This window comes from Sinocyclocheilus anshuiensis, unplaced genomic scaffold, assembly GCF_001515605.1.
Source record: "Sinocyclocheilus anshuiensis isolate Anshui unplaced genomic scaffold, SAMN03320099.WGS_v1.1 scaffold11, whole genome shotgun sequence".
Classification (NCBI taxonomy): domain Eukaryota; kingdom Metazoa; phylum Chordata; class Actinopteri; order Cypriniformes; family Cyprinidae; genus Sinocyclocheilus; species Sinocyclocheilus anshuiensis.
Window position 1 is genome coordinate 1,746,644 of NW_015551076.1, and position 7,573 is coordinate 1,754,216.

At 39.8% G+C, this 7,573-nt stretch overlaps 1 protein-coding gene across 4 annotated transcripts in view; it reads right to left on the reverse strand.

Moving 5' to 3' along the window:
* The window catches only part of LOC107662409 (KAT8 regulatory NSL complex subunit 1-like), an 89,233-nt gene extending 81,782 nt beyond the window's left edge, over positions 1 to 7,451 (reverse strand). For 3 of the 4 annotated variants that reach the window (XM_016452430.1, XM_016452429.1, XM_016452427.1), the window contains exon 1: positions 5,929 to 6,426. The gene's annotated coding sequence lies outside the window, so the exon portion shown is untranslated. Of the gene's footprint in view, positions 1 to 5,928; positions 6,427 to 7,342 lie in introns of those variants that run through there. The other variant, XM_016452428.1, reaches the window with a different exon arrangement.
* Positions 7,452 to 7,573: the final 122 nt, after the last annotated feature.

Here is a 7,573-nt window from a genome sequence, read left to right on the forward strand (position 1 = left end):
GTTTAAACTCAATAAATATAACTTTGTTTAACTACCACCACGAGTGCCAACTATTATTGCCTTGTCTATCTAAAAGTGCACTTTTCCTTGTTTTAAATCTAGTCAAAAAGCCATGTGTTGACTGTTGACTGTGAAACAGTAGACTTTAATTATATGCATTTATGGTGTAATTACTACATTTCCGTGTCAATCCATGTTAATTTTTACCGCGAATAATGCGCTGTTACTTTAATTCAGCGCGTGCAGCACAGCAGAAATAGACTTGCGCCTGTGTCGAGCTCGCCCGTCCGCACTCATCCATGGTTGAGTATACTTTGAAAGCTGTGCGGACGTGGCTGTGCGTGAGACGGAACGGAAATATACCCGGGCCTATAGACTCCGTGTGGAAACGATCGCAGCATGACTGCTGCAGACGCACCGCTCCTGGAGCGCACTGCCGGACCGCAATCGCGTGCAGTGTGAACGCTCTGATCCGTTAACATGGGCACGGAAAAAATACGCACCACAGACGGAGTGTGTGGACCTGGCATTACGTTTGTATGCCCGCCCGGTCTGTTCTGTTCTCGTGCTCCATTTAGGCATGCTGCATTCTGATTGGTTCGGATAGCATACTGCGGGGAGGTTGGGGGCGTGGAAAATCGTGCTATAAAGCGATTTAGAAATCGCGCAAGCTCAAATCGTGATTTATTTTATGACGATTTCGATTAACCGCACAGCCCTACATTATAATAAACTGGCTTGTCCTTTTAAGTCATTTTCATCTTTGAGACTCTAATCTTGACTCTCAAACTACAACCCATCACAAACGAAGTTTTCAAACGACCTGCTTTGTGGACCGTGATAACCTCCCTCTCTCACACTCCCTGCAATGTGTGAAGGTCAAAAACGTATTTCAATGACTCCCGAGTGGTGGAGGGAAAGAAAAGCTTCCCTGGTGCCCAACTCTCACACAATCCGAGAATTTGCATTTGGACACTCATTTACAGACTATTCTTAGACAGGTTGAGAATGTCATCATCAACTACTGACTCGTATTTTCCCAGGGGACACTTTTTATCCTGAGCACAGTGCAGTTGTGTAATTACAATTACCTAAAGCCACAACAACACTACCAACACTGATCACAGCACCTATGCCACACACAGTGCTGGCTTCTGAGAAAACGTAAGGTACTTACTAATTAATCCTATACCAGTTTTTCACAGGACATCTACTTGTTCTTCTTCTCTCTCTCTCTCTCTATATTATATTATATTATATTATATTTTATTATATTTATATATATATATATATATATATATATATATCTCAACTGAATATATCAGCTAAAAGCTAATAAGTGATAACCTTGTTCTTTTTTTTTTTTTTACTAAAACAGGGATATTTAATTGCAAAATGATCTAGGCATTGATCATTCACATTCAACTGTGATTAAAACTCAAACACAATCAATACGTTCAATTAAATAAAAATTATTTCAAGCGGTTGTAATGTCTAGATGTTATTTCTCAGTCTGGCCTGAGGAGGAAGTGTGTGAATGAGAGCTTATCTTTTTGACTGTGTAAAGGTAGGCGTGTATGAGAGAGCGCCTTTATTAAAAGACCTTTATTTGTGAAAAGTTGACATCTCATGTCCATGAACTACTTAAAAGAAATATATCAGGGCTCTACAGTGCGACCATTTCAGTCGCATTTGCGACTGAAAACTACTGCGTGCGACTATAAACCTCAGCCGCTGTGCATCTCCATTCAAACACAGAGGTGTCTTGTTTATGAATGAACGTTTTTTTTTAAATGAATCTAGTGAGTCAGTGATTCATGATTACCCTTTCATAAAGACTGTCACTTGATTCATTCCTGAATGAATCAGCCGTTCGAATGAATCAATTGAATGAATTGAATGAACCGCCACCTGCTGGCAGTTTGTTTCATTTTAAAAGTATCTTTTCAGTTATTTAAATCATTTAATATTTCTATATTCAAAATTTTATATTTAAAACATTAATATCATCATGAATTTATTAATTTAATTGCACTCATTCCACTTCTGAGCCTCATTAAATGTCTGAAAGTACACCAAGCCACTTTTGTGTTCTTCTGTGCCACCTCTACAAATTAATTTTGTTAATACTGATTTAATTTGATTGGTAACTTATATTTCGTATTCTACTTGTTCTTATTCTGTCGTTTTAATTAAAAATTTGAAAAAGCTTATAAAATATCATTTTTTTAAGAATTTGACAAAAGATGACATACTTTTAATTATATAGTGTTTTTTTGTGAAAACGGTTATGAAGATGTGCATATTCTGAATTCACTATTGCACATAAAATGGACTTGAGGTGTGAAACGTCAGGCCGACGGCGAGCTACGGTCGTGCTAGTTTGTTTGGTGTGTTCCACTCGTCGGCTCTCGTCGGGCTCAAGTCGGCGGCAGTTTGCCCGATTCAACATGTTGTTTTCCCCCTCTCATCATGTCGTCGGCGCAAGTGAGAGGTCTGATTGGATGTTCAGTTTAGCAAACGAGTCAGTGCCCGAGAATTAAAGCAAAAGTGATGAAAACAAGCAAGTAAATGAAGACGGTTTCTAATACGCAAATGTTTTCATAACAACATGAGCCGCTTAAAATAATTAACGTTATCAACGTTACTGATATTCAAAATGGCAAGAAAGCGCTGCTTTGTTTACGTTTCATATATCTGCGTTTATCTCGTATATCTTTGTTTCGTTTTCTCCTTTTGAATGACAAATATATACTATTGATAGCTGCTGCGCCGCTAGTTCTTTGAAGTCGGCTTGTTGTGTCCAGGCCTTAAATTGTAAAAGATGAAATGTTCCATATAATCTAATTTCATAAAAGCTGCAAATATAACAATCAAAAAGCTGTTTAAAATAGTTTAGATGGAATACAACGTCACACCACTACATATTTCAACTTCCTGAAAGTGATTTATGTCAGCTACCCTTGTGGCAGGTAAATGAACTTTAAACCCTAGGTTCGGACTAACCTTGGCTAACAACTTTTAACAACACTGACACAGCTGGTTTGAGAAACACAACAGCAGTGGACACTTGTTCTTTAAAGTGTAATTATTCTGTGTTATCATTCTCTTCAGAAGATCAATCTACGAAAAAAAAAAAAAAAACTAAAGAAAATCTTTGACTTCAGAGACAGAAGGGCAACTCAACATTCTCATGGAGTCTTGAAGTCTTCCATATGACTCAAGTATTCCCAGCTATGTTATGCTAAGTATTCAGCCCTTAAAGACTGAAATCAGAAAGCATTTCATTTAAAAAGACTTAAAGCAAATAACTTTCACCCACAAAAAAGGCCTGTTGTTTGTAAAACAGACACACTCGCCCTTGTAACAGAGAATCCATGTTAATTGGACTTAAACGACAACCATCTCTGGGTGCAGGCCACCATGTCAGGTTATTTTTCCCAAACACATTAAACAGGTGGTCCTGTCTCACAATCTAACGGACTCCTCTCTCTGCTCCCAGGCAAATGGTCTGGTGGATGTCTCCAGCCCTGGCCTTGAACTTTCCAGAACATCCTTGATGTCTCCAGACACTGCTTGTCAGCAGCTTGCACTTTCTTTCACTTTTCATTTTTAACCTCCCAGAGAGAAAAGTCTTGCCAAACTAATCCCCTGCCAAAAAGAACAGAGTTCACTTAACAGGTACAAGTTAGGAGCTAAGAATTTTAAGTTTAAAATAAAACCAGGCCTTGGGGTTTGGAGGTCAGACAAAAAGCAGGTACTGTAGGTGACATTGATTTATACTTCAAACTGACATTGATTGTGTAATTATTACACAGAGTAGTATGGGTATCAATACTCAAATGGATCATAACAGGATTAAAGAAAGATTGATTTAAATGCCTCAAAGAAATAATTCAATTCTCTTTCAAATTCACTCCGACAGCCTTCAACAACATGGGAGCCAAAAATAACAATTCCATGCAGCTCAACAGCTGAGATCTGCAGCGACCCACACAAAATTTATATCAAGAGAGTAACAGACAAATTAAAAAAACAATATACTAGAGTGTCAACATGACTTTAAGGTCACATTGCTCTACCTAGAGCTCATTTCTTGCCCTTAAAATCACAGGGGGGAAAATCTGACAAAAAAAAAAAAAGCGATTTCCAAATGACTGCACCGCCTTGAAAAAATTAAGGCACTCAGTCAAAGGTATTGAGGTGTTACATAACAGCTCTTCCTGTGAGGAGGGGATGTAGGACAATGATAAATCTGGATGGAACGAAAAGAAAGTACACAACAGCTCATAATCATATGCTGACCCCTACAGACTCTTAAAATATCCCACAGACAGACCTTAACAATTCAACACATGTGCTGTGTACAAGAGAGCAAGTTTAATATGGAGAAAAACATCTCAAACAGATTGATGTTCCAGTACAGAACACAAAAGACCTCAAAACCAGGAAATAAGAGAGCGAACGGAAAACAAACAGCATGAGAGAGAGAGAAAAACAAAAGGTTTCAGAGAAACAAATAGGCCTCCATTTAATAAATAACAGTCGATGTCTTGTGGGACAGACAATATGTAATGTATCTGAACGTCCTATAAAGCGCAAAACAGATCAAGGTTCAAAAGTCAAATTTGCCACGAAAGACATATAGCAATAAAAATCGCGTCATTAATCAGGAACAAAACATCACCGGATGTCTCTTTAAACCATAAACATCACGTACACATGCGGAACGGAACCTGTTATATTTGAGACCTGAGATCAAGTGAGTGCTGCGAAAAACATGCAACGTAACACATTCTATAATGGAAAAGTACAGCGCGTTACACTAACCACAGGTTGAGCAGGTTAATGTTCTATTACACATAAAGCCCTCTGCTGTCCACAACCAGGCAAATACTGAGCTAAATATAAATAAACCCCGAGATTATACGGAAAATAAGGGTTAGGGCGAGTTTAAGGCCATGAAGAATCGCTGGCAGCGTTTCAAAAGCTGGCGTGATGCCTACTAAAACGGCATTTTTGTCCGTTATTAGGAACGTGTCGAGACGCAGCCGAATGTTGCGCGGCGTAAAGGGTTCTAATAAGAATGCTTTTGCGACGTCAGTCCGGTTCGGCGGTGCGAGGACAGAACCGGAGGGAAAAAAGAGGGGGAAAACAACCAAATATTATGTAATGCAGCTAGTTATGGAAAACTCCCCGTGTCCAGGCTTAATGCAAAAGTTGTAACTGTTTACCACCCGATTGTAACATTTTTTTGCACATACATGGGTATATTTCGTACTGAACAGATACCGGAAATCAATTTGTGACTTATTTTCGTAAGAAGATATTAGAATAACATGTATTCTCATAATTTTTTTAGCCCCAATGTTGAGTCTTAAAGGGCCAGCTCGCGTTGACTGTATTATAATTAATCTGTATGACTGGAAATCCATGTAACGCAAAGGCCTGGGACAACATCCAGTAACTGAGATAGTAATGCATACGATTCGCACCAGCACAAGCGAAAGCCTAACGTTACTGATCTAGATGCAGCAGACATATACTGCGCACCCACCCAGCGCTCACACACGCGTACACTGCACGCGTTTAACCTAACGTTACTCAATGTAAAGCGTGAAAGAACTCGTGTCGCGCTTGATTACCAACTACGCGCTTTCGTAATACTGACACGTATAATTATGTCTGGCTGATTTTGCAACCTTGATGGTCTGACTTTCAACGCCGCCTACTTCACGGGTTTAACAAGAACAGACGTTGCAAAATAACTACGGAGAGCGAAAAGCGTCCGCATTTGTAGAGTTAACGTGCCCTCGACGTGCACCGTTTCACCGCGCGTCGATTTAAGTGCATAAATGCGCTAAAAACGTCTCGAGTTGCCTCACGCTAGCGAGTTTTAAACTAACAAAGAGAAAAGGAGGAACCTACCACGTGATGAGGAGCCGATTCCGGGGGAAATGTATGTAATAAATCCCCACGCTTAAGAAATATAGCAGTAATAACTGACAGGCAGAAGCAATTATCCAGATGCAGATTCCGCTGTTGCACGTTCAGGTGGAAAAATCCCGGGCCTCTCGCGCGCTCCGGTGCTCGGTAACCCCCTCCTTTTCCTCCTCCCACTCCTCCGGGCTGCGTTTAGGAATCACGAAATGGGCGAAAGAAACGGGGGCAGTCGAGCTATAGGAGCCTAGTCGGCTGTTTTTCAATCGTCCCCGACAAAAGCCGCGCAAAAGCAGTGAAATGTATCCCTTTTCCGGTCGTTCTTTGAGCGCAGTCCCTTCTCTCCTTCTCCGGAAGGTCTTCGTGCTCGATGTCGGCTTAGAAAACCCCGCTTTTGTCCGTTTTTTATTGTTGTCGTTCGAGGGGAAAGCGACGAGCTCGGAAAATGGCGGCTCGCTCCTCTCCCTCGTATTGCGAGTCTGACAAACAGAAAGAAGCGGAGCGGCGCAGTGGCGGGAGAGAGACGCGCTGCTCTTACCGGCCGCTAGAGGCGCTAGGCTTCCTGTCATAATGCGTCAGGACAATAGGGGGCGCCACGGTGAGGCGAAAATTTACTCTAGCACCAAAATGTTCTATTGAAATGGTCGTATTTAGTCGAAAACGGTCAAAATATGAATTTGCTCATAGTTAAAATGTTTAATACTTAAAGTAGCATAGCATGACACAGTATAACAAAGATGAAATGAACACCATAAATAGTACCTAGAGCCCTGCCTGCCCAGTGTTGAATGTTTCTAGAAAGAAGCTCTAAAATAAATGTTGTGCCAGTAGAGGGAACTCAAGAGTCTCTAAAATGACTAAGAGACAGGAAGTGTTCGAGAAAAACATTCTAAATTAAGTACAATATGACCTGAAAACACTAAAGAAATCAGATGACACTGCACTGAATTGCTATGCATTAAAATAAATGCTATTCTTGAACCCTGCATGTAAACTGAACTAAAATGCAAGAATTGTAGTGATAGTCGTTATAATCAGGCAGAAAGGCAAAAAATGGCAAAAAGTGAATAATTAAATGTGGAATTAAAAGGTAACAGAGTACATTTCTAGCTTAAAACTCTGCGGCTAAGGCAGCTTTTATCATAGTAGGTTAGAAATGATGAAACCTAGTTAAGCTTCCTGGTTCTAGAGGCCCTCATAAACAAAAAGACAGCACCATCTACTGTTTAAAAAGCTAGTATTTTTAACTAGCTTTCAGTGGCAATTGTTATTTAGCTGACCATTTTTGTCTGCTTATTCTAATAACTTTAAGTATGCATACTGCAAGTACATTTCCCTAAAATAGTACACGTGAATGTATTAAAACAGATGGAAATACACATATGACAAAAGAGAGTCAGACCTTAGAAATGACTGGGTTCCGTTTAATCTGATGGTTTACTGGAACCGCCATTATTAATCCAAATGTAGCTTGTAAACTCCGAAACGAACAAGACAGTGGTTCAACCTGCAGTCTGTAAAAAAAAACGACTGTTAGCATTTGCATGTATACATCAATTGTTAGATACATTTTTAAATATTAAGTCTGAATAACATAAATTAACTTTGGCCAGGTGTTTCACACTTTAACCCC